Raw genomic sequence first — 26,249 nt, 5'->3', positions numbered from 1 at the left:
ATTTGTAGTATGTTTGCTTTCTGGAATCAGGAGATGAAAATGTCTGCCACTAATGCTTTTTTTGAAATGTAATTTAAAATTTATGTTCAGTAATCTACAAATAACCATTATAAGGTACAATGTAGGTAATACAACATCTGGTGAGAGGGTAAGACTTAATCGTCCTGCTCAGATGATATAAAATATTTGAGGACAGCAAAGTTGTCTAATCCTCAGGTTAGTAGTCTGTTACCAAGTTAGAGTTTAAATTGAGTTTTATAGGTAGTAATGAAGCCACTTTTTGAACTCTTGGTCTCCATTTTTTTTTTTAATGTTTCTTGCCAATCAAAATGGTTTCCTGGTGATGATATTTCTAAAAGAGTAAGCAAGTTGTAGGCACTTGCCAGGGTACTTGCCAGGTTCTTATGGCCTGGATTGGCCACTGTTGGAAACAGGATGCTGGGCTTGATGGACCCTTGGTCTGACCCAGTATGGCATGTTCTTATGTTCTGTCTTCCATTTCTCTTTTTTGTCAGTTTTTTTGTGATATGGTAGTTGGGGTTTTTTTGTTATTTTTAAGTTTCACATTAGAATTATATCTTATAGAATATCTTGTGAAAAGAAAAAGACAAGGAGTCATAGAAAAAAAGAAAAAATAAAGAGAGAAGACATCACGAAGAAAAATAACATGTAAATCATTGTCATCATAAGACCACATCATGGGGAGAGAATGAAAAAAATATATATAATACAAAAATCCACAAATCTGAACAATAGAGCCTGCTTAACTTGGTGACATAGGTTTCAGTTAATGTGGGAACTGCTATCTATTTTTATAGAAAGGCTTCTAACTGCACTGGGTCAGGATACCCATATTTGACTCCCATTAGATTAGTTATACATTTACAGGGAAATTTAATTACTAAAAATTCCCCTAACGCCAACACCCTTGCCTTCTTTAGGAGAAAGATTCTTCTCCCGGCCTGCATCTCTTTTACTACATCTGGGAAAACAGAAATTATTTGCCCCATGAAACAAATATCTTTTAGGGGAAAAAAGCATACAATGTCCATTGTTTATCTCTCTCTCTTGCAAAGGGAACCGGTAGTGTGCACCTCTCCACGTTCTTAGCTTCAGATGGTCTGTTCCAAAAAAGCAGAAAGATCCACACCAACATATTGATTTTGAGGCAAAATATCAGTAGAAACTTTATTTTTCTTCCCAGGAATCAAATAGTATCTCTTAGTAAACTCTGAAATCATTACTTTAGTAACCTTTAAAAAGTCCAAATAAAATTTTTTAACATCTCCTTAGGTGATATTAGTGGGCATTGAGACAATTTAAAAAATGCAAATTAAGGCATCTAAGATAATTCCCCATATTCTCAACTTTTTCATGCATAAATTATAGCTCTTTAACCAAAGAAAGATCACATTCCTGAAGTTTCACACATTGGTTTTCAAAACCTGGATCTTTCCAGATTGTTCAGTAATCAATTGAGAGTGGCCATTCACAGTTAGAAAGAGGTCTTGAACAAACTTGGACAGAGAATCAAATTTAGTCAATATAGATTAGTCCAGTTTGGTTACTGCTAGCCACAAAGTTTCAGGATTGATCACAGCGGTCTTCTCCAATGGGAATTGACAAATATTCCCAATCCCAAGGGTAATACATATGGATCCATCTCAGATGCCAAAAAGGTCTTCCCTTCCCCCGGGATGAGCAGGTGTAGAGGCAACTATCTGCTTATATTCACGGGGAGAGCCTAATGACAAAACTAAGCAAGCTCTAGAAGAAATAGGCCCAGCAGGGCTCAAAGTTGTAACAAACTTGTCCTGAACGGGGCTAGACACCCCAAGTTCACCGGAAGCTCCTGACATACTTTGTGGTTGGGAAAACCTGGGGTGTGGCCAGCTGGGAAATGGTGATCGAGACACTGATGGGAGAGATCTAGCAACCCCCTTCCTTTTCTTTTCCATTCAGAACCAGGAAACTCAAAGGAAAAATTTGCAAGAAGTGGCATGTGGCTTCATCCCTCTGCCTTTTATTACCAGGTCTCTCAGCAGGTGGGAATGGTAACACTGGCACAACACAAAAGCTGAAATCATCCATCCTCTCTCCGGTATGGTAATTTTAAGGTCAGTTCATAGGTTAATTCCTAAGATGAATATCTTTTCATTTTACTCTTGAGGTGGTCTTGCCTGCCTGATGCCCGGAGGCCAAGTTTCCACTAGAAGAAAAGCTTTTAGTCTCTGGATGTTGAAATGTGTTACTTCAACATCTTACTTCAACATTTTACTTGAAGAGGTTAAAATCCTTCTGGAAATCAGAGCAATTCTTTGTTTTGTTTGGGGTGAACAGAAGGCTAAGCTGATTTCTAAGGCATCTAAGGCCCCACGTTTTCTGAAAGCCTACACAGCAAGAGATGTGGGGACTTCACAGGTAGAATGCAGGGTCATGTCTGTAGCAGAGATTTGTAAGGCTAGCATGTGGAATTTTGTACCTACCTTTACTAAATATGATCTTATTTTTATTTGTATTGTGCCAGATAGTACTTTTCAGGCACAAATAATAGATACATTGACAGGTAGGGATGAGGAGGTTGGTGCTGAAACATTCACAGTATATTTCTTTGTTAAAGTGTTCCTTTTAAACCTTAATTCATCTGAATTATTATATTGTTAATCTTTGGCTTCCAGTCATTCAAGGAATAATGTTGTTCATCATATGATTTATTCTTGTTCTTCCTTCTCTTTTGCTTTCTGATTATCAAGCTCCCAGCAGAATTCAATCTTGTTACAGTTTTGACCTAGATTGGGCGAGAAGGGCAAATACTAACAAAGACAGACAACATAATAAAATACTGTATAAGGTAAATGTTTGTTTATAGCCAAAAAAAACCCAATAGAAGACAGTATAAAAGTTGGGTCAGATATCTACTTATCTGGAAAAATCATTTTGATAAAGGTGAAATCCAATTTTGATTTCTGTATATTAAAATGTGTCACTCAACCAAAAAGAGCAAATAACTATCTCATCTAGAAATGATCAATCAACAAAAAGAGATAATATTGAAACACTCTGTTTAGCATTCAGAATGTGAAAACTGAATGTGGAATGCTAGCAAGTCAGGATAATTTTAAATCTTACTCTAGAAACTGGAGTAGACAACCTAGTCTTCTCCAGCATTCATCCCAATGGTAGAATGTAATAACCTAATTATTTTTTTGAAAATTTTTTTAAATTGAACTTAAAACCATGCAAATAAGTCATAAAATCATAAGATATGTCTCTGTATAGCAAAAGACTCCGACATCAGCCGATGTTTTGGTATACTCCTGCATCGGGGGAAACAATTAGAGAAAACTTTTCTGTCAGTATGCTTCAAATCGGACGCTCACGTCTCACCAAATGCACAGGAGGGATCCAGTTTTTTTTTAAAGAAGATGCCATGTCATGGTACCGTACGGAGATGGACTTCCGGCCAACTATATCTAAACAGACATAAAATACAAGTGGTCGGTTTCACTGTGTATATCGATACAAGATGAGCAAAAATTGGTAAAAGCAGCCACATCCAGAAAGAGGTACAACATAAAACAGTCTTTGTCTCTATACCTTCCGTCCAGCAGTCTCAATACAGACTTGGATTTCTCAGTATTTTTATAATTTAGGCTGTTCTCTAATCCTATTTTTCTCAGGCTAAGACTGTTTTATGTTGCACCTCTTTTTGGAGGTGGTGAATGATGCTGCTTCAGCCCTGGGATCAGTCTCTGTCCACCAGGATTCACCAAAGGGGGAACAGAAAACTTCTGGGAGGCCCAAGGGGAGACATAAAAAAACATACTCAACGGTCCACCCTGTGACTTGGTTCCAAAATAAGAGTAGAGTTTATTGTTAAAGTCCAAGGAAAATAGAATAGAATTTCTGAAGTCTTAATTAAAAAATAGTGTCTCCAAATACGCTCCCACAGTAGCAAGAAAAAAAAATAAACAAGAGTCACAGTCTCTAGGAGTAAGCACACCTTCCTTCAAAGTAGATATATGTCAGTGGGTCACCTCTTCTTCTGCAATGAACCCCAGATCTCTGCATCAGACAAGCACCCTTCAGCAAAATACCTCTACTGTGGCCTATCCCAATTGACAAGATCTCTCTTTTCCTTGTTAGAAATCTGCCTTTTAGGTGACACACCAATGGTCTTGAATAGCTTCAATCACCAAAACACTGCTTCTCTGCTTAGATTCCTAGTCTAGGACCCTCACACCTTTCTTCTCCTCTCCTAACAAGCCTCTCAGTGCTGCTTCTCTCGCATCATCCTCTTCGAGGGAATGCCACCTCCTCTCACCACTCTACATTAACTAAAACCTTTGCAAATACCCCTTCAACCCCTCCTTAACAGGAAGGATCTTGCAGTATGCAAGAGCTCTGCAGTAGCAGAACGCTCTTAGAGAGCTCTTAGAGAGCTGGAACACTCTAACAAACCTTCTTTGTGACTCTAGGCAGGGTTAAACTTATTTTCACGGTTTTAAGTGCAAATTAAACAATTTTCAAAAAAATAATTCTGTTATTACATTCTACCATTGGGCTGAATGATAGAGAAGGCCGGGTTGTCTACTCTAGAGTAAGATTTAAAATTATTCCGGCTTGCTGACAACCCATATTTAATTTTGACATTTTGAATGTTATACAGAGTGTTTCTATACTATCTTTTTGTTGATTGAAGATTTAATGTGCGCCAGTATGCTGCTATATACTGATGTCATACCAGGCTTGTATGCCTTAGTAAAACCAAAAAAAAAAAAAATTCTGGTACTAGCTATAGCAACTATAGAAAGTCTATACCCTCTTCCGAAATAGTCACCTTTTCTTGCCTCATAGCCTGAAAGTAAAATGCATCAAAACTGTTTGTTCCATGTAGCCACACATCCTAACCCACCACAGTGAAGTGCAGAAGATATTACATAAGAACATAAGAAAATGCCATACTGGGTCAGACCAAGGGTCCATCAAGCCCAGCATCCTGTTTCCAACAGTGGCCAATCCAGGCCACAAGAACCTGGCAAGTACCCAAAAACTAAGTCTATTCCATGTAACCATTGCTAATGGCAGTGGCTATTCGCTAAGTGAACTTAATAGCAGGTAATGGACTTCTCCTCCAAGAACTTATCCAATCCTTTTTTAAACACAGCTATACTAACTGCACGAACCACATTCTCTGGCAACAAATTCCAGAGTTTAATTGTGCGTTGAGTAAAAAAGAACTTTCTCCGATTAGTTTTAAATGTGCCCCATGCTAACTTCATGGAGTGTCCCCCTAGTCTTTCTACTATCCGAAAGAGTAAATAACCGATTCACATCTACCCGTTCTAGACCTCTCATGATTTTAAACACCTCTATCATATCCCCCCTCAGTCGTCTCTTCTCCAAGCTGAAAAGTCCTAACCTCTTTAGTCTTTCCTCATAGGGGAGTTGTTCCATTCCCTTTATCATTTTGGTAGCCCTTCTCTGTACCTTCTCCATCGCAATTATATCTTTTTTGAGATGCGGCGACCAGAATTGTACACAGTATTCAAGGTGCGGTCTCACCATGGAGCGATACAGAGGCATTATGACATTTTCCATTTTATTCATCATTCCTTTTCTAATAATTCCCAACATTCTGTTTGCTTTTTTGACTGCCGCAGCACACTGCACCGACGATTTCAATGTGTTATCCACTATGACACCTAGATCTCTTTCTTGGGTTGTAGCACCTAATATGGAACCCAACATTGTGTAATTATAGCATGGGTTATTTTTCCCTATATGCATCACCTTGCACTTATCCACATTAAATTTCATCTGCCATTTGGATGCCCAATTTTCCAGTCTCACAAGGTCTTCCTGCACTTTATCACAATCTGCTTGTGATTTAACTACTCTGAACAATTTTGTGTCATCTGAAAATGAAGTAGAAATAAAAACATGGAATAGCTTGCTTGAAATAGCCTTATTCCCCCAGGGGCAGCAAAAATGAGCCTGTTGGGACAGGTCTCCACCAACTCTGCACACCTAGATTTATCAATATTTATTTTATTTATTTATTTGCACATGTTTATATACCTCAAAAGATAGCAAGTCGGTTAACAATACATCCAATACATTTCAATTAACTCACAGTCAATTAAAATAAAGTAAAATGATACATAAAATAGAAATAAAATAAACAATAAAATTAGTACAATAGCGTAATTCTACACAATTCTATACCTAATATCTTTACCGGTGCTATCCATTCTTCTTTACAAAACTGTTCAAACTCTGTCACGTTCCTTGTGATGCACTGATAGCCAGCAATCTTCAAGTCCAGCCACAAATTTTCAATTGAACCGAGGTTGGGGCCACTCCGGTGTCGCTCGGGCTGTGTGCCTCAGGTTGTTGTCATACAGGAAGGCGAGCTTCCATCCCAGTTTCAGCTTTCTTGCAGAGGGCAGCAAGTTTTCCTCAAGGACTTTTTTTGCACTTTTTTCTATTCTTTGTCCCCCTTCTATCCTGACAAGTGCCCCAGTCCCAGCAATGAGAAACATCCCCATAACATGATGCTGCCTCCACCGTGTTTCACAGTAGGGATGGTTTTGTCTAGGTGATGTGCAGTGTTGGGTTTGCTTCAAATGTAACGCTTTGCTTTCAGGCCAGAAAGTTCTATTTTAGTTTTTTCAGACCATACCTTTTTTTTTTTTTTATGCCATATGACTACACTATCCTAGGGTATTCCTTTGGATACTTCAGCATAATTCAAGATGGGCTTTCTTAAGTAATGGCTTCCTTTTAACCACCCTACCATATAGGCTGGATTTGTGGAATATTTTATTTAGCTATAGCTCACGCCTTTTCATTGGTAGCTCAAGGCAAGTTTCATGTCCCTAGAAGGCTTACAACCTAAGGGGTAGATTTAATAAAATTGCGCAAACGCAAAGTACGCAGGATTTCAATACATACGCGCGTATCCATTAAAATCTGGGGTCAGCGCGCGCAAGGCTGCCCAAAATCGGCAGTTTGTTGCGAAAGTTACGCCTGCTCGAGGCAGGTGTAACTTTGAGCGTGCCGGGCCGGCTACCGCGCGCCATGTTCCGGTCCGGAGCTGGTCCGGAGGCCATGGCCACGCTCCTGGGCCGAAACCACACCCACGGCGCCGGCCGCATCACGCCCCCGACACGCCCCCCCCCCCCCAGGAAAGCCCCGGGACGTGCGTAAGTCCCGGGGCTTTGTGCGCGCCGGAAACCTATGCAACATAGACTCGGCATGCGCAAGGGGTGTTTCGCCAGGTTTTCGGGGGGTATGCGCGTATGTTACACGCGTACCCCTTTGAAAATCTGGTTCTAAGGTTGTATTTGAGGCAATAGAGGGTGAAGTGACTTGTACAAGGTCACAAGGAGAGTTGGCAGGATTTGAACCCTGGCTTTCCTGGTTCTCTGTCTGCTGCTTTAACCTCTAAGGCTACTCAAAATGAGATCTTGTCACATGCACACTTTGACCAGTCTTGTCCATGGAAGCCTATAGCTCTTTCAAAGTTGCCATTGGTTGCATCCAATTTAGAGGAACGGCCTAATCTACGCAATGTCTTTGTTGTGCTGTACACCTACTTCTTAGTAATCATTTTGACCATGCTCCAAGGGATATTCAAGAAATTTGCCATTTTAATTCCCATCCCCAGATCTGTCTCTCTTCATAGCTTTGTCTTAGAGTTCTTTTGGCAGTTCCTTGCTGCTCATGGTTGGGTCTTTGCTTTGACATTCACTACCCAGTGGAGAGAACCACCAGGAACCACCATCCTGTTGTCATGTGAATCCATACAGTTTATCACAGGTGTGGCAAATTCACTTGGTGGGTGCTTTTGAAGATGATTGGTTACACCAGAGCTTTAAGTATTTAGAATCACTGTAGAAGTACAAAGGGGTGGACACTTATCCAATCGAGCTATTCCATGTTTTTATTTCTACTTAATTTTTTTAAGGAATTCTGGAATATATATTTCATTTGGAAGTTATGGGGTAGGATGTATGGATACATGGAACAAACACTGTTCTAATGCATTTTACCTTCAGACTATAAGGCAACAAAAAAGTGAATATGTATATCTGTGTCTGTTGCTATGACCTGATAAATTCTGAGAAAGATTTAACCCACTATGGGTAAAAAAGAAAAAAAAGAATGGCAGTACAAGGAAAGCAGGGAAGAAATCCTGGAATGCAGAGTTCTCGTACAGGTGTGGCTAACTCCAGTCCTTGAGAGCCACAAGCAGGCCAGGTATTCAGGATCTCCACAGTGAATATGCATGAGATTAGATTTGCATGTACTATCTCCACTGCAGGTGATTCTTATGCATATTCACTGTGGAGATCCTGAAAACCTGGCCTGTTTGTGGCTCTCAAGTACAAGAGCTGGCCACCCCTTTCTAGTATTTGTCCTGCAAAAAAGAAAAAAAGGATACTTTGCCAGATTTGATACCATAAAAATTATCCAAAGCTATTTTTTTTTTTAAATAAACCTGGCTATATTTGGTAACATTTGTTATAATCTTTAAATAGCCTTAAACAAAGTCCTGTAATAATTAGAATATATTTAAAAACAGTGTGAGTCTCATACAGTTAGAACAGCCATATAAAGGTATGAAATTAGCTTCAGGTTCATGAATACTGGAAACTTCCAGCACCAGAAATGTTTAAGTTCCACCTACAGCCATCTGTGCTTTTTTGTTTTCTCATTGTTTTATCTTGTTGTGAGTCTTGTTTAATTTATTTAACTCTTTTCTGTCTTTACTCCCTACACACACATACAATCCACCACTTAGAAATATAGCAAAACCAAGTGTGGATGGCTAGAGAGGAAATATATTAATTTATTTATTTATTTTATTTAATGTCTTTTTTATACCGATAACCGTTCACACATCGTATCGGTTTACAGTTAAACAGGAACCATTGGGCAGAACCCTTACATATAACATTGCAAACAGGTTAACTTTTAAGCGATAGATACATCTATTTGCTTGCTGGGCATACATATAATGTGGTATAAATCATAAGGCAACATATGTGTGCCTCAGGGCAGGGCCGGTGGAAGGGTATTAGGCGCCTTAGGCAAATCTTCTGCCCTGCACCCCTCCTCCCCCCCGGTCCAGGCGCCGGCTCCAGCACCAACCTCATTCACTCAGACAGGCCGCCTCTCTTGCATACACTTAAGTTCCTTGTCTCATTCACACGTGCACCCTTACATAGGCTCCCTCCCTCTCTCTCACTAACTAACACCATTGCTCTTTCATACACCCACAATCCCTCTCACACACACACACACAGAGGCACTGCTCATGGCCCGCCAAGACTCTGCTTCTCTCAGCCGTGAGCAGGATGGGTGCTGCTCTCAGCCCATCGAGTCTCTACTCCTCTCGACCTTGTGTGGGATGGGCTCCGCTCGCAGCCCACATGGCTGCTTTTTGCCCCCTTCTAATGACTGGTACCCTAGGTGACCGCCTAGTTTCACCTATTGGGACACGCCGAGCCTGCCTCGGATCAGTCCTTCAACCGGTTCTTTTCAACATTTTGTGAGCGACATTGTGGAAGGATTGTCGGGAAAGGTTTGTCTTTTTACCAATGATACCAAAATCTGCAATGGTAGACAGCCATGAAGGTGTGGAAAACATGAGGGAGGGGATCTAGTGAAGCTTGAGGAATGGTCTAGGGTCTGGCAGCTAAGATGTAATGCTAAAAAAAGCAAATTTATGCATTTGGGATGCAAAAACCCAAGGGAGAGGTATAGTATTGGACGTGAAATTCTTCTAAGCATGAAAGAGCGTGATCTGGGAGTGATTGTATCTGATAATCTTAAGGCAGCCAAACAGGTGGATAAAGTGACAGCAAAAGCCAGAAAATGCTTGGCTGCATAGGGAGAGGAAAGGTTGGCAGAAAAAGGGAGGTGATGTTGCTCTTGTATAGGGCTCTGGTGAAACCTCATTTGGAATACTGTGTACAATTCTGGAGACTGCTTCTTTAAAAGGATATAAGCTGGTACAGTCTGTCCAGAGGGTGGCTACTAAAATAGACTTAAAGATCTAAACATGTACACTCTAAAGGAAAGGTGAGATAGAGCTATATAATAGAAACATTTTAAATATCTCAAAGGTTTCCATTCACAGATGGTGAGCCTCTTTCAATGGAAAGGAGACTCTGGAACAAGGGATCATGTGAAGAGGGTGAAAGGGGGAATAATCTTAGGAAATATTTATTTACAAAGAGGGTAGTAGATGCATGAAATGGCCTCCTGGTGGAGGTTGTTGTGACAAAAGCAGTATCTGAATTCAAGAAAGCATCAGATTAATGCAGAGGATCTCTGAGAGAGTGATGGGAATTGCAAGACTTAAATTAGTTGGGCAGATGGGCAGACTAGCTATGCCATATGGTCTTTTTCATGCCATTATGTTTTTATGTTTCTATGTCCTTTTTTTGAAAAAAAAAGAAAAAGGCACTAAAAGTTTGGGGGGGGGTTTTTGTTTTTTTTAAAGGACATATATTACCTTTGTGATTTATACTGCATTATATGAATGCCCAGTAAACTTAAATAGATCTATTAGTGAATATATATTTCTTTCTAGGCATTCATAGTTGGTTTGTTTCAAATCATGGTATTCCGTAGAGAGCAAAGATGTGCTGCCCAGAATAATACAGCTCTAGTTGTAACTGACAGCTTGTAATTATACATAAAATGCCGGTTATTTTCTTATAGCAGTATTGGAACCACAGTGCCTTGCTGCAAAATTAGATTTTCAGTGAGTAAAAGTAGAATTATTAACCTGCACTTAAACCAATGCCAGGACTGCTTTTACTAAAGTGGTCTCAAAAGGATCCCTACAGATGGGTGCCTGGGTCATCTCCTCCTCTTCCTCCTCATTTTTCAGTCATATCGTCCTCCGCCCAGCATGTTAGGTGTTTTGAATGTGGCTGTTCAGTGGGTTCACCAAAAGGGGGATTCAACCCCTCCACCTGCCACTTGGAAGGATAGTTTTTAATTTACAGATGAAAGTTATTTTCTTGCCTTTGAAATTCTTATATTAAAAGCTATGCCAAGCATTTTATTTTATTTAAGTTAGAGCCAGGCTTAATTTGCAGATAAAAAAGGAAGTAGAGCAGTGGAGCTTGGGGGGAAGTGGGGATTCCATGGTGATGTGGGGCCAAGACCGGTTGTGAACTCTCTCTCCCGAAGAACCACACACTATTCCAAATGCATACTGGAACACAATCTTCTCCCTCACCAGCGCTCAACCCCAGGCTGTTCTTCACCCGCCAGGGCTGCTTTACTCCATCAGCGTTGTTCCACTTCCCCAGGTCCTGGATTTTTCTTTCAGAAGTCCAAGCCCTGGATAACAGGCGTGAAAAGGCGTTGGATTAGCCCGTTTGAAAATTGTGAGCAGTAGCGTAGTGGCCAAGGCCGAAGCCTTGACTATTGGCATTGCTGCTCATAAATTTCAAACTTGTACTGATTCAGCCCCCTTTTGTATCTGTTCTGTAGGTTGCAGGATTGCACCCACCCCTCCTCTTCTCCTCACAATGGGATGGGAGGGGACAGAACAACAGGAGGGAAGGGGCTGAATTAGGGAGCAGAATGGCTCTTCCTTGCTCTGTCTGCTCCAGGCTCACCTCCCTCTTCCCTGCGGGGCTGAATCCCCTACTGTTCTGCCTCTTGTTCTGAAAAGAATTGGTTGAACTTAGCTACAAGCAGTTCCCCCACAAACTGTTGCCTGAGTTAAAGGTGCTTAAACCTAGCTTACCAGTGTAGTTAGTTAAATTATTCCTCTTTACGTTTAGCCTTATACTTGGTGCAGTTTTTAATTTTGCAGTGAGAATGGGACAATGCCACTTTAAGGCTGCAGTTCTAATCAGATGGTAAAAGTTTATTCCCATTTTTTTTAAAGTATTTTTTCACTTTATGCACAATTAAACTATGGAATTTATTGCCAGAGGATGTCGTGGAAGCCATTAGCGCAGCTGAATTTAAAAAAAGGTGTAGCCAAGTTCCTGGAGGAAACGTCTTCTACAATAATCTATAGGTCCATCATACTAGGCTTAACCAACTGACTTATACCTAAGCCTTATAGCACCTGCATTTTAATCATAGACAATTTTATATATTTTTTTATGTGCATTTAAAATTACTCTTATCTTTTGGTGTCACTTCTCCAGTTTCCCCAGATTTGGCAAATTTAATTTTGCTCAGTTTGAAGAAACCTGGTTATATATATATGAAAATGGTTCAACTAAGTTAAAATGTGAGTCAGATTCATAGACAATATCTTCTGTATTTTGCTATCTTCCATACAAAACCTATGTGCTGTCAGACAATAACACTATAACATTGGCAACATCTTTGCATGCAACAATGATATCAATTATATCAAAATGCAGACTGTAAGACATAATTTGTGGTGTATGTGATCGAGTACCCATGCCCAAAAGTTTATGTAGGACGAACTAAAAGAGCCATCACAATGTATTTGTTGCATCCTTGCAGATAAATACAGGCATCTATGGTGCAGCATTGTTTAGAATATACCTGTTCTTTTTATCAGCTTAAATGGTGTGATTTGGTGCATTAAAAAGGGGGTGATCAGCAGGCTAAACTGAATTTAAGAGAGCAATTTTAGATATTTACTCTGCAAACCATTCAACCATTTGGACTAAACACAGAAATTGAATGGAGTACTATAATTTAAGAAGATTTCTAAAGAAAAGAGTTAGGTATAACATCTTTTGAGCAATAAAAGTTTCATTTTGACATTTCATTGTCCATTCTGGATTCAGAGGAAACAACCTTTTTGGTCACTTCCGGGGAAACGCTAAGAAACAATTGCGTATGAGTGAATAAGTACAAGACAGAAGACACTAAAGGTTTGAATATTGCTTAGGTGTTAACTTGGCAATTTGCATAGATGTGTATTCTTGCCCTGCCAGTAGTTTTGATGTTTTTGCTATCATTTTTAGATATTTTTGACAAAATTTGGCTCTTTTTCCCCTGAAGAATTACTTGAAGCATGGCCTTGTGTCAAAAAAAAAAAAAAAAGAAGCGGAAAATTGGGGAAGTGACACCAAAAGATAAGTCTCTTTAACTGCACATAAAAATATATAAAATTGTGGACCTATGATTAAAATGCAGGTGTTATAACATAGAAACATAGAAATGACGGCAGAAGAAGACCAAACGGCCCATCCAGTCTGCCCAGCAAGCTTCACACATTTTCTCTCATACTTATCTGTTTCTCTTAGCTCTTTGGTTCTATTTCCCTTCCACCCCCACCATTAATGTAGAGAGCAGTGATGGAGCTGCATCCAAGTGAAATATCTAGCTTGATTAGTTAGGGGTAGTAGGGGAAGTAAGCTACACCCATGCTTATTTGTTTTACCCAGACTATGTTATTCAGCCCTTATTGGTTGTTTTTCTTCTCCCCTGCCGTTGAAGCAGGGAGCTATGCTGGATATGCGTGTAGTATCAGTTTTTCTTCTCCCCTGCCGTTGAAGCAGAGAGCTATGCTGGATATGCGTGAAGTATCAGTTTTTCTTCTCCCCTGCCGTTGAAGCAGGGAGCTATGCTGGATATGCGTGAAGTATCAGTTTTTCTTCTCCCCTGCCGTTGAAGCAGAGAGCTATGCTGGATATGCGTGAAGTATCAGTTTTTCTTCTCTCATGCCGTTGAAACAGAGAGCTATGCTGGATATGCGTGACGTATCAGTTTTTCTTCTCCCCTGCCGTTGAAGCAGAGAGCTATGCTGGATATGCATTGAAAGTGAAGTATCAGGCTTATTTGGTTTGGGGTAGTAACCGCCGTAACAAGCCAGCTACTCCCCGCTTTGTGAGTGCGAATCCTTTTTTCCACATTTCCTCTTGCTGTTGTAGCTTAGAGCGATGTTGGAGTCGCAGTAACCATGTGTATGTTTATTGAATAAGGGTATTATCTCCAGGCAGTAGCCGTCATTCTGGCGAGCCACCCACTCTTTATTGACGGCCTCTTGATTTTATGGATCCACAGTGTTTATCCCACGCCCCTTTGAAGTCCTTCACTTATAAGGCTTGGGTATAAGTCAGCTGGTAAAGCCTGGTATGATGGTCCTATAGCTCTTAGTAGAAAAGGTACAGAGAGGTTACAGAGAAGGGCGACCAAGATGATAAAGGGATGGAACAATTCTCCTTTGAAGAAAGGCTAAAGAGATTAGGACTCTTCAGCTTGGAGAAGAGTTGGCTGAGGGGGAGATATGATAGAGGTCTATAAAATAATGAGTGGAATGGAATCAGTTTACTCTTTTGAAAAGTACAAAGACCAGGGGAAACTCAATGAAGTTACTGGGTAATGCATTTAAAACTAATAAGAAAATCTTTTTTTGTACTCAATGCATGATAAAGCTGTGGAATTCATTGCCAGAGGATGTGGTGAAGGCTATTAGTATAGCTGCATTTAAAAAAGGTTTGGACAAGTTTCTGGAGGAAGGGAGAGTTGCAGAAATCCACTGCTTATCTCTGGGATAAGCAGCATGGAATCTATCTTCCCTTCGGGATCCTGCCAGATACCTGTGACCTGGCTTGGCCATTGTTGGAAACAGGATACTGGGCTTGATGGACCTTGGTCTGACCCAGTATGGTAAGCCTTATGTTCTTATCTTTTTATGTATGATTATATTTTTTAGTTTTGCTACCTATACTGGACTCTTGTTTTTAGAAAAGTCCATAAACTATTATTAGCCAAGTAGACTTGAGAAAGCCACATCTTATCCCTGGTTCTGAGCAAGGAGGATTGAGCCTATTCTTTAGGATCCTGCTGGGTACTTGTGGCCTGGCTTGGTCACTGTCAGAGATAAGATGATGGACTTGATGGATTTTTGGTCTGGCCCACTATGGCGTTTCTTACGTTTCTCAAGCGGTGGAGGACCGTGGACATCATTTGACTCTTTCATTAGGCGTACTAATTCCAAACTATTCTTCTTTTATTACTGATCAGGTTGTTCCCCAGAATGGCATCCCCATAGCTTTTAACTGTCTCCGCCTTTAAGGTCACTTTCCAGTTCTCTGTGCAGTAGATGTTTTCATACGTGTTTTGCAAGAGCATCTATTGTGGACGATGCATCTGTCCATATGCATCGATGTTTAATTTCAGGTCCGCATGTGGCGGCTGCTCACCCCTTACTCATGTGGCTGTGCCTGCCACAGTTCAAACGGCGCAGGACCTGAGAGGATAACGGGAGCTCATGCTTCCTTTGCTCCCCCATCTCTGCGGGCCCCTTCCAGAAGGGGTGAAGGGGCAGCGGGGGAGAAGCAAGTGACGTTTATTTTTGCTGAGGAAGGGGAAATGTGCCTCTCTGCATTGCTTGTAGCACGCTCTGTGGTACACACTGGGGAGAGACTTGCCATTAATATCCATAAAGCATGAAAGCAGTATATTCTGATGATGAATGAGAAAGGAATCCGCCCTGTTTACTTGGATTAAGAGTGGTTGGGCAGGAGGAGCATTTACGAACATTAGCAGTTTATTATGCCTGGAGAACAGAAACTAGCATGAAAAAAATGGGCAGCTTGATGTTTGTGTTTGCTGGAAGGGCTGACTGGAATGCTGAACAGAAAAATATGTCACTGCTGCAGGGAAAGAATTATGGAGAAAATGCAGTTGATTTTTTTTTTTTTTTAGAACAAACAAAACCATTAAGGTCCTGATTCATTGAGCTTTTTTCCCCCATAGACACAGAATGGGAGGTAAAACTTCAGGGGTCAGTTTTCAAAGAGTCACTGAGCAGCAAAGATTACCAGCGAATTTTCAGCCAGACCTAACTGGCTAGTTTTCAGCTGAAGATTATTCTAAATCTAGATACAGGACTGGGCTTGCCCACCTAAACTTAGCCATTTAATACTGACAGTCAGTACTGCCTAAGTCGTAAGCACACCCTGGAGAAATCACTTTTTGGCCCTGCTAAATTTGTCCGCCTTGGTGGGGGGGGGGGGGGGCTTATTAGCCAATCAGAGGAGATAAATTAAATTTTGAAAAGCAGAAGTATAAATGCCTGGTTATATCTTAAAAAGTGAGCAGGCCCCAAGATCCTTTTCTTTGTTTCACTCTAATTTCTGCGGAGATATTTGTGCTTAACATTTTGCAAGCTCCTCCTTATCCACCCTACACCATCATCAGTATAAGGAAATTGTGCTGCTGCCGCCTCTGTGTTGGTGGTGCTTATCCTAATCCTTTGCAGGTAGCATACAGTGATGCTTTTAAATCATGAAAACAGCACAAACAGCTGAAGGAGACATTTTAAAACAGGGATTTTTTTTATTATTATTTTTATTACTTTTGATTTATATTCCACTTTTCACAGCGCTTCAAAGTGGATTACATTCAGGTACTGTAGGTATTTTGGTTAGTCTACGTACAATATAAATTATACAAACATATAAGATTTATTACCTAGGTCTGAGTCTACATTACATGCTGTATTGTAGGAGCTCCCAAGCGCCATTTTACACTTCTCTGCCCTAAAGAAGGAAACTATATGTGAAAACTTTCAAATACTTTCCGTAGTTCTGGGAGGAAAGCACACAGTGCAGATATGTAAATACAAATGCACATCATTCTGTATCCCTCACCTGCTGCACTAGAAGAGATGTCCCTTTCCATTCTCTTTGTTCACAACAGACTGTCATTCTGAGAAATGTTTGTAATTTTGAAATGAATACCCTTCACTTTTCCTTGCTTCAGTAGGTCATTGTATGCTATTCACTATTTGTGTACATAAGTATTTGAGAAATATAGGATCCATTGCCAGATAATGCGCAGGTCCAGTGATGGACAAATCATGATATTCTAGCAGGAGTCTCGCCACCAGTTTGGATTCTGGCTCTGCATCTCCGAGGATGGATTTATCTGTCAGTAGTATAACCAGTTGGACTCCGATAAGGAAGAACCCACATCAAACTCCCAAACTGGCAGCAAGCTATGGGGGTCATTTTCAAAAGCGATCGCACACTAAAAGGGACTTTTCGCACACGATCACTAAATGGGGGCAGAGTCTGCCCCGGAAGAGGAGGAGTTGGGGCGGCACCGGGGCCGACGCTGCACAGACATCGCTGGCGGCGAAAGGTAAGGACCTTTATCGCCGCCAGTTTTGCGCCGAATAACTACACCTTTATGGTGTAGTTATTCGGTGCGAAAGCCGGCAGCCAGTGCACCACAGTGGTGCGATGGCTGCCGGCTTTCGCAGGCTCCCGCCCCCCCGTTACCGCCGGATTTTCTAAGGTCTGTGACCTTAGAAAATCCAGCTCTATGTTTGGTTCTGCTGTAGGAGGATCAGATACAAGCAAGGCCTTGGCTATAGCTATAAATCCCATCTTAATTGCCCAGCTCAGCTTGAGCCCTAAGGCAAATCCAAACATGGTCAAGAGATTTAACTTGTTTCTTCATCTTCCCTGGAGTCCAGGTTGAGCCCAAAATCTTCCAAGTCCTCAGAGTCCCTCTACCAGAGGCATCAACTTGGTCTTTGTTATAAATTGAATTGCTCTTCCAGTGCCGTGTCCACAGCCAGCACCAGTGCGTGAGTCTCCAGCCACCCTAGGTGGTGATGTTACAATGTCACGTGGCTCGATCTCTCTCTCTCTCTCCCCCCCCCCCCCCCCCCCCCCATCTGCAAACCCGAAATCTCATACGTCCATGTCACACACTCCATCTCTGCCACCACTTTCTGCTCCGCGACTGCTCTCATACCTCCTTTCACATTTCAAAAATGGTGCCCTCGTTTACACAGGTGGTGCCCAGCTCACTTAGGCACCCTAGGTGACTGCCTAGACCTGCCTAATGCTCATGCCGGTCCTTTCCACAGCCTAAGTAAAAATTAGATAGGAACATGCACATTTAATGTCAAAGGATGTCTGAAGTTCTACATCTCTCCCTAAACAACTGCTTATGCTCTGTGGGCCAGATAAGAAATGCAGATCTATTTCTAGGGATTCTATTGCTAGATAGGTAAAGAATTGTATCTTTGAAGCCTACAAGATGGGTAACTGTCAGATGCCTGAATTCTTGAACTTTCACTCTACTAGGGCAATGGCTTCTTCTCAGGCAGAAAGAGTATAGGTCTCACTGGCCAATAGCTGCACAGCATAACCTTCTCTAAACATTATTGCATTGACAAGTGGCCATTTGCAGATGCAGCTTTTCAATATACAGTTCTCCAGGCTATGATCTACTTTCTCTAGGAAGGGACTGTTTTGGTGTAGGTCTCATCTGATATGGTCTGAGGTAAAACTCAGCAGAATAAAGAGTTAATTAACCAATAGCACCTTCCTGTTAGTCTCACACTAGACTGGAATGACCTGCCCTGTTCTTGATTGTGGTACAGAGTTAGTAGATTTCTTTTCATTTAAGAAATGTTATGCAAATCTGTTGGATTAGTACTGGGGAAGAAATGACAACACTCTCTTAAGGGCTGAGGGTAAAAGGAGGTAAAGCTACTCAAAATGCTGCTGGTCTCATTCTAGCAGGTGACACTGTCCAGTTCTTACACCAGCAGGTAGTCCAGTCTGCTGTGACATTAACAGAAAGGAGGTAACTGTCTATTCAAATACCTTTTGGTTTTTTTCTTAGAAAGTTTTAGTTCTTAGATTTACTCACAACTGCTTTTCGTTAATGGTGATTACATTTTATGCTCTTATTCTTATCTGACCATTAAATATTATGTAGTTTTGTTGATTTGTTTAATGTTATATGTCTGTGTTTATGATTTGTGTGTATATATATATATATGTATATATATATTTATTTATTTATTTTTTGATAATATATATGTTTTTTCTGTTGTTCCTTGCTCAGGGTCTTGGGCAACTGAGCATGTAATAAATCTAACTAAATATATTTTTGGAAGAAAGGGAATACATCTTTTAATATGGCTTTACTCTTGGACTAAGTTTGACTTCTGAATGCACAGCTGTAGGAAAAGGTGATAAGGTTAATAATTCTGCCGAGGCGGAATTGGAACACGGAGATTAGAACTTGGGGATCAGACTCCTGTATATGGGCACAAAGCTGCATATCTAGGCAGGAAGTATAGAAAATATATTAATTATAGATATTGTTATGCTGCATCCTGTACCCATAGAGTGATAAATATAAGCACCTTACTAGCAGAAATCCTGTGGGTATTGTACTCGCTCCTGACTGTGTAGAGTAATTGAACAGTAAATATTGCATCTAATTATTTTGATTAGTTTATCCACTGAAATAAATGGAATTCTCTTGCCAGTCGGCACAATGATCTATGAGTTGAGGAAAAAAACATATTGCTATTCAAATGCATAGTGAGCCAGATGTACCTCTGAACTCTCCCTCATTTTGCTGATATTCTTTTAGGAAGATTACAATCCTAACTATATCAGTCATCTTCATAGATCATACAGTTTCATTCTGTATCAAAGACTTCAACATCTGTAATGTCAAATGTTTTTCATCATAACACATTTACTTGTTGGTAACCCTAGGTTATTGATGCAAGTCATGTAATTTTTGCATTGGGCCTTTGGGGAGTGAGTGAATAAGATATGAATAAATAAATAAACCTTATAGACTGAGAGGTATGGCCTAAAATATGCAGAGCCTTACAGGAGAAGATTAACCCTATCAGAAGATGCATGGGATTTACTCCTTATTGCTTTGCATACCTAAGCACTGTTTTCATGTACTCATTTATTGTTTACACCAGTGTTTGGTTAATTGATTAATTCATTTTCACTAGCCATTCATTTTACGTTGCAAAGGTAATTCTAAAAATACTGTATATAGTTGAGTATTCTGTTGTATTCACACTGAATACTAGAGTTGGCTTCAAAATTATATTCTTATACACTTAATCCACCTTTTATTGCTTCTGGATACATGTGTTGTTTACACTCTAGTCTGCTCCTAGTATGAATACATATAGCATGTATTCTAGAGCAATGAGTATTTACCACCATTTTAGAAACCTTGGCTCACTTCTGGATACTCTTAATTAGTGTAAACTCTGATTAAGTGACAATTACTGATATGTCTCCTTGAGAGTGGACCAGCTGTAAACTGAATTGGGGGTGTTGCTAGGCCTGGGCACACATGGCCCATGCCCTGTGCTTCAACTCATTTCCATAATGCCTAGAGTTTCCCTCCTGCCCTACCAGAGCATGTTGTGCTCTGTTCTCTCTCTTTCACCTACCTCCTCCCCCCGCTTTGCCCTGGTGTCAGCAGTCTAGATTTCTATCTCTGCTGCTCTTTCTGCTGCTGGCACTTTTCCTCTCATGACGACACAATTCACTGATTAGTTATTCAAATCATGCAGTGCTATGTACTGTGGAGCTTCCTATAGTTTAAACAGCTGATCAGTAAATCACATGGATGGAAGAGGAGAGGTGCTGACAGCAGAAGGAGCAGCCAAATTAGAAGTGTGGACTGATGGAGCATGGAAGGGGAACATGAGAAGAAGAAAAAGAGGTGCTAGGATGTAGAAGCTGGGTGGGGGTAAGAGAACTAGGGAGAGAGTGGGGACTTGGAATTGATGGGAGAGGGACAGAGCGAGAATGGGGACTCAAAATTGAGGGAGGTCTTAAAGAATGGGGGAGTAGGAATTCAGGATTGAGGTTAGTGGGGGGCAGAGGTGAATTTGGATATTGGATAGGCATCAAGGGGGAGGACAGCAGGTACTTGAGGATTGGGTGAGAGAGTTGAGTTAGATTAGGGATTGGGATGAGGGAGAGTGGGGAATCAAAAACTAAACTGGGATCAAAGGGACAGTGGTGTCTTGGCAGAATGCTAGATGGACTTGCAAGGTATGAAGAGTGGGTTTGAGATGAGGCTATGGATGTCAGCTGTAAAAGAAGGGGGACTGAAAGTTAGTAAGGCTGGGTTCGAGAGGTGGTGTGAAAGACCTGGAGATATGGGGTGGTGGTAAAAGGCATTGGAAAGGGGTGGTCTGGGGGGGGGGGGAGGATCGAAAATATAGCTGGGAAGGAGGTGAAAGGGGATAATGGGAAGTAGGGTAGTGGTAAGAGACAAAAGAGAGGACTGGAGGTGGGGGAGAAATGGCAGGTAGGATGCAGGGCCTGATGAGAGGGTAGGAGACAAAGGAAAGCTGATGAGAGCTAGGGAGGGGTGAGTACAGTTTAAAATGGATTAAGGAGTAGATGAAAGGGGGAATAAGGTGTTGGGCAAGTAAGATACGAAGGGAAATGGGAAGACGGGAGAGGGGATGAGATTGAGAAAGTGGGAGATAGGCTGGAAAGGGGTTAGAGAAGGGTTGAAAGCTAGTAGGAAGAGGCGAGAAGGGGACAAAGACAGGTGAAATTTGAGTGGAAAGAAAGGCAGAAAAGAGAACTGGAGAAAATAAATGAAAATGAAAAAGAAGATAGGAGGAGAGAGAAGAAACTGCAAATGCACAGGAAACCATGGCAAAGGAGTTAGGAGAAGACTGACAGAAGAAAGCAGAAACGAGAGACTGGTTCTAAAATGGAGTATAAAAATAAAAATACCCAGACAAAGGTAGAAAAAAAAACCATTTTCAATTTAGTGATTAGAATATGTCAGTTTTGGGATTATGTATCACTGGTGTTTTTGTATTTTTGTCAGTATAGGAAGAAATGCATTTCTATTTCTATTATTCTTGTGGTATACTTCTGGCACTCTTGCTTCTTGAGGTTTCAAGTTCAATTTTTGTCTGCATATTTCTATTTTGAATTTGCTGTTCTTAATGCTGTATTTGGTGAGGGCTCTCCATTTTCTGCATGTGTAACAAACTGAAGGATTCTGTTAACATGTAGTTTCTGTGTAGGGATCTGTAGCAGTCTGGCGTAAATTTGCAGCACTGCCTTTTCATTGGTAACGTTTCTGTTTGAGTCTTGGCAGTTAATGTTGTTATGGTATGACAGGTTTGTTCTAGTGTGTGTTTTTTTGGCAGGATTTTATATTACTTGGCAGTGGAAGACATTTTTGTTGCTCTAACTGAAGTGACAGCAGAATTAGAATATTCATTTAAAGTTAAATTTTGATGAGTTTTTTGTCCAGTGATGTGATTTATGGGATTGTTTGTGTGTGTGTGTGTGTGTATGTGGGGGGGGGGGGGGGGGGGGGGGGAGTAGGTTATAATTAGTTCTTTAGTTAGTTATACATTTCACAGTGGGACGAGGAGACCCATGGATCTGAGCCCCAGGTCTTATAGGCATCTAGCAATGACTCAGCTTTGCATGATAATTGCTGAAAGGAAATGTTATGAGTCAGACTGTCAAAATTAAAGCAAAGAAAATCCTTGCAAGAACTCATATGTTGCTGCCAAATTAGCAGTAAGGCTAGTACTGAGCAAGGATGATACCGGACACTGCACAATTGCTTTCGTCATCTGCTTAAATGAGCTTAAGTGAGAACGATTCTGTTTGAAAACAAACATCATTACTTTCTTCATAGTCATGTGTAATAAGCATACTTGGCCCCCTCCATTCCATATGATACATGAAGGGTTAGGAAGCAAAAAATGGTTGAATGTGGCTAGCAAATTAAATCTCTGGGGACCACCCTGACATCTAAGAGAAACAACTGAAGATATCTACCAAAGCTTCGGTAGATTCAGCTGGAGATACCTGTTCTTGTTTGATGTAAGTACAATGATGTACTAGCCAATGGCAGGAACTGCTGATCGGCCTTCATGACATTTCAGTTAATCTCCCCATGTACATTCTGATCACTTTGTCTAACTACAGTATGTGGCTTATGTTTTGGAGGAAAGCTCATTGCTTGCTTTTGAAGGCTCTATGATGCCCTTGATAAGACAGGAAGGCAAGTGCCCCTCTAAAAACCACGTTGCCGCTTTCCCCATTCCCCAACTCAGCTGCCTGTCTTTCCCCCTGATAAAAGCTGTGTATTTTCAAAGAGTTGGCATGGAGTGATTCAGAACATGCTTCTGTTCACAGATTTATATGAAAAAAGTTACCTTCAAAACTGCCGTGTCCTTAGAAGAAAACATATTATGACTTTTTAAAATGTACGTTACTTTATGGAATGTTTACTCCTCCTAGCTTGTTGGCCCAGTGGGATCAAGTGGCAGAGTATTAACCTCCCTACCTCCTCTCAATATTGTACAGGTTCTCAATATCAGCCAAAAGGTCTCAGCTCATGACTCAGGCTTTAACTTTCATCTTCCCTATTTTTTTTTATTTTGACATTTTATTTTGCGGAGGGGTCAGGGTTGTATGTAGTCTTTTCCCATCTCCCTGAAGGACATGATCCAAATTTGGTTGGGTGTGCATATTGAAAAAGTATTCTTCATTGTAATTTGACTGCTAAGAGATTATTTGTATTTTGTTAATTGTATATCAGTGTGATGCAAAATCCCGGACTTTTCTAGACATGAAACATATCAGGAATTTGCTCAGATTGCATCTTAGAGTATCTAAAACAGGGCTTCCCAAACCTGTCCTGGGGACCCCACAGCCAGTCGGGTTTTCAGGATATCCACAAGGAATATGCATGAGATACATTTGCATATACCGAGTCTCCATGGTATGCAAATGTATCTCATGCGTATTCATTGTAGATATCCTGAAAACCCGACTGGCTGTGGGGTCCCCAGGATAGGCCCTGATCTAAAGGTTCAAACCTTCAGTCCCTAGACTCCCACCAATCTTTGACTTGCACTCTCTTCTTGTATTTTAACAATCCCCCAAAATTAAAATCCTAGAGGCAGGCCTTTAAATATTCAATTTTTACTTAGCCAGTATAGACAACAGGGAGAGTAATTTTTCAAATAGCCAGCATAGCAATGGCCACGCAGACTTTACCGAGGATTTTGAAAGCAAACGTCTGCACATAAATTTGCTTTGAAATTCCTCGTGTACTTAACTCTTTGGAGGATGCACACTTCTACATGTAATTTTTAAAATCCAAAAGTGTATGCACAGGTTCCATCTCTGCCCCAGTAACACCACTCTGCAGTTCCTGTAACTGGGTCACGCATATACATTTACATGCCCAAAGTCCCAGGCTATTTTAGTACAGCCATTGACACGCATAAAAATGGGTTTTATGTGCGTAAGTGGCTTTGAAAATTACCCCCATAATTAAGGACAACACAGAAAGGCCCCAAGTTCAAACCCATTCCTTCTGGTGCTACTGTATGATGTGGAAAAAGGAGAAAGGTCAGATTCAAATATTCTTCCAAAATTTCTGCAGGTCAGCTGCACAGGATGGGTGATAGCCTTGACCAGACGTGAGCTGGGAGCAGACTGAGAATAGGGTGAGAGAGGGGTGAAACGGGATTGGGGGCCAAGAGACAATAAGAGTGGGAAATGGAGAACTGATAGCTGGGTGAGAGGGAGATGGAGATGTAAGACCAGAGAATTAACCCACATCAAAAGAAAAGGCTTGGTCTGCGTCATGTTGTTGGACATGGTGCATATAACTGTTGATTCAGCTTGCCCCAATCCGCACGTACTTCAGCCCCCTTTTGTGCCGCCCCCCCAAAAAAAAGCCAAAACTATTTTCCTCTAGAGACAGCACTGTATGGCACAGAAGCTCTTCCTACCTATAGCAAGAATGAATACTGGGTGTGCTAAGCTGTGCAAGCCAATTGGAAGCAACAACATAAGAGTGTGAAGCTGGCCTGTTGTATTGACTGCCCTATTATAAAGTTAAGCTGGGTAGCAAGGGTTAAGTGGGAGTCCCCAAAGGTGCTTGCCTGCAACGATTACAGCACATATATGTGCATGCCCGTTACTAAAGGTACTGAAGAGCTTAATGCTGTCATTTTGTGGGTAAAAAAATCCACTGGTGTTCGCCTGCATTTCTTTTAACACTATATTGCTCAAAAGGTATGTTTACTAGTTCAGTTGGTAGTAAACACAAGAAAAATCATGCAAATTCACAGTTTTCATAAGGATTTGTCTTTATTTCTGCAGCGATGTTTCTGATTTTAAAAAATGCATTCCTCCAGTTTAGCCACTTGTAGCATTAGGATTCTGCATTAATTAAGGGCTGCTCTGCTCATTCGGGCAGGGCACTGATGCAAGTGGCGGGGGAGGAGCATTTTTAAACTGCCTGCTCGGTTTCTAATTTACTCACAGGTTCGCAGGCTCATTTTTAAAGGGAAACCCCCTTAGAAAATTTGGACTGAGGTGGGGGAGGCAGGAGAACTGTATCCGCGTACGTCGCATTTGTGAAAGTACTCACGGAGCTTTCAGTACGAAATCCTGCAAGGACCTTCCCTCCCCCAACCTAACGCAGGGGTAAAAGCGCATCCGTGCTGGGAATTGCTTGTGTGCTGGGTGGGAGGCGAGCAATTTTCAAACAGGCTTCTTATGTGTGTAAGCAGATGTTCACCCACATGAAAAGTCATTAAATCAAAATCATTGTGAAGATGTAAGACATGAAATATTGGGACAAGTAGAAAGAAACCAAGAAATAAGACTAAAAAGGGATGCAACAGAGCTGAGAAACAGATCCAATGCTAGTAACTGCTACTTTAAGGCAAAATTGTGTGTGAGGGGGAGAGGTGCAGTGTTATGACAGAAAACTCTTGATTAAGAGAACTGGATGTAATCTCTGAATATAAAGCCTCTGGTTCTATTTGCTGAATGGATAAAGACTGTCAGTGTGTATTTGAAAACCTGCTAAAGGTCACTCGTTTTTTTGTTCAGAGTCCAACCAAGTTACTTTAGGATGAGTTAAAGTAAAGGGACAGGGACTAGATGTACTGCCTATTATAATCTGATTGGCAGGGCAGGTCATGGTGAGTAAAATAAAACAAAGAATTCTCTCCTTCGACAGTGATCATGTGCAGTGTTTTCATTTATGTTTTGTGGCTTGTTTGTTCATAGTTCTAAATGAATTCCAAAAATAGCAGGTAGAATCTCAAGAAATATACATGTAAAACTGATCTCCTCTCACTTCCTTTTCCCACTGATAATTTTAAGGAGTTTAAAGGATCATCATAAACTGAACCTTATAAGCAAAATTGCCTTGTGTCATGTTCAAATATTATAATCCCGATTAAGTCCTTATGTCCAGTAATTTTTTTAAGTTTTTTCTATACAATTAAAGCTTTAACTTATCTGCAAACTGAGTGCTGGAACCAGTTAAAAACTATCTTACCTCTTCCCCAACACAGGTCCATGTTTCGTGCATTACTCCATCATATATGCCACTGTTGCAGAGCAACATAGTCCTCACAGCCTCCATCTTGCTCGCTCTTCGACACTAAGCAGAGAAGA

General features: G+C 40.9%; 1 protein-coding gene and 1 long non-coding RNA gene across 6 annotated transcripts in view; one reads left to right on the top strand and one right to left on the bottom strand.

Moving 5' to 3' along the window:
• NDST2 (N-deacetylase and N-sulfotransferase 2) overlaps positions 1-26,249 on the top strand; it is a 625,893-nt gene that overhangs the window by 406,233 nt on the left and 193,411 nt on the right. The window lies entirely within an intron of this gene.
• LOC115095402 lies at positions 1,176-26,249 on the bottom strand. Its single transcript, XR_003857761.1, has 3 exons — positions 26,131-26,249; positions 3,388-3,473; positions 1,176-2,788 (listed from the first exon to the last, which is right to left on the bottom strand). It is a non-coding gene; the product is annotated as an uncharacterized LOC115095402 (long non-coding RNA).

This window comes from Rhinatrema bivittatum, chromosome 7 (assembly GCF_901001135.1).
Source record: "Rhinatrema bivittatum chromosome 7, aRhiBiv1.1, whole genome shotgun sequence".
Lineage (NCBI taxonomy): Eukaryota > Metazoa > Chordata > Amphibia > Gymnophiona > Rhinatrematidae > Rhinatrema > Rhinatrema bivittatum.
Note: the sequence above shows the minus strand (reverse complement) of the source record. Positions and strands in the feature narration are given on the sequence as shown.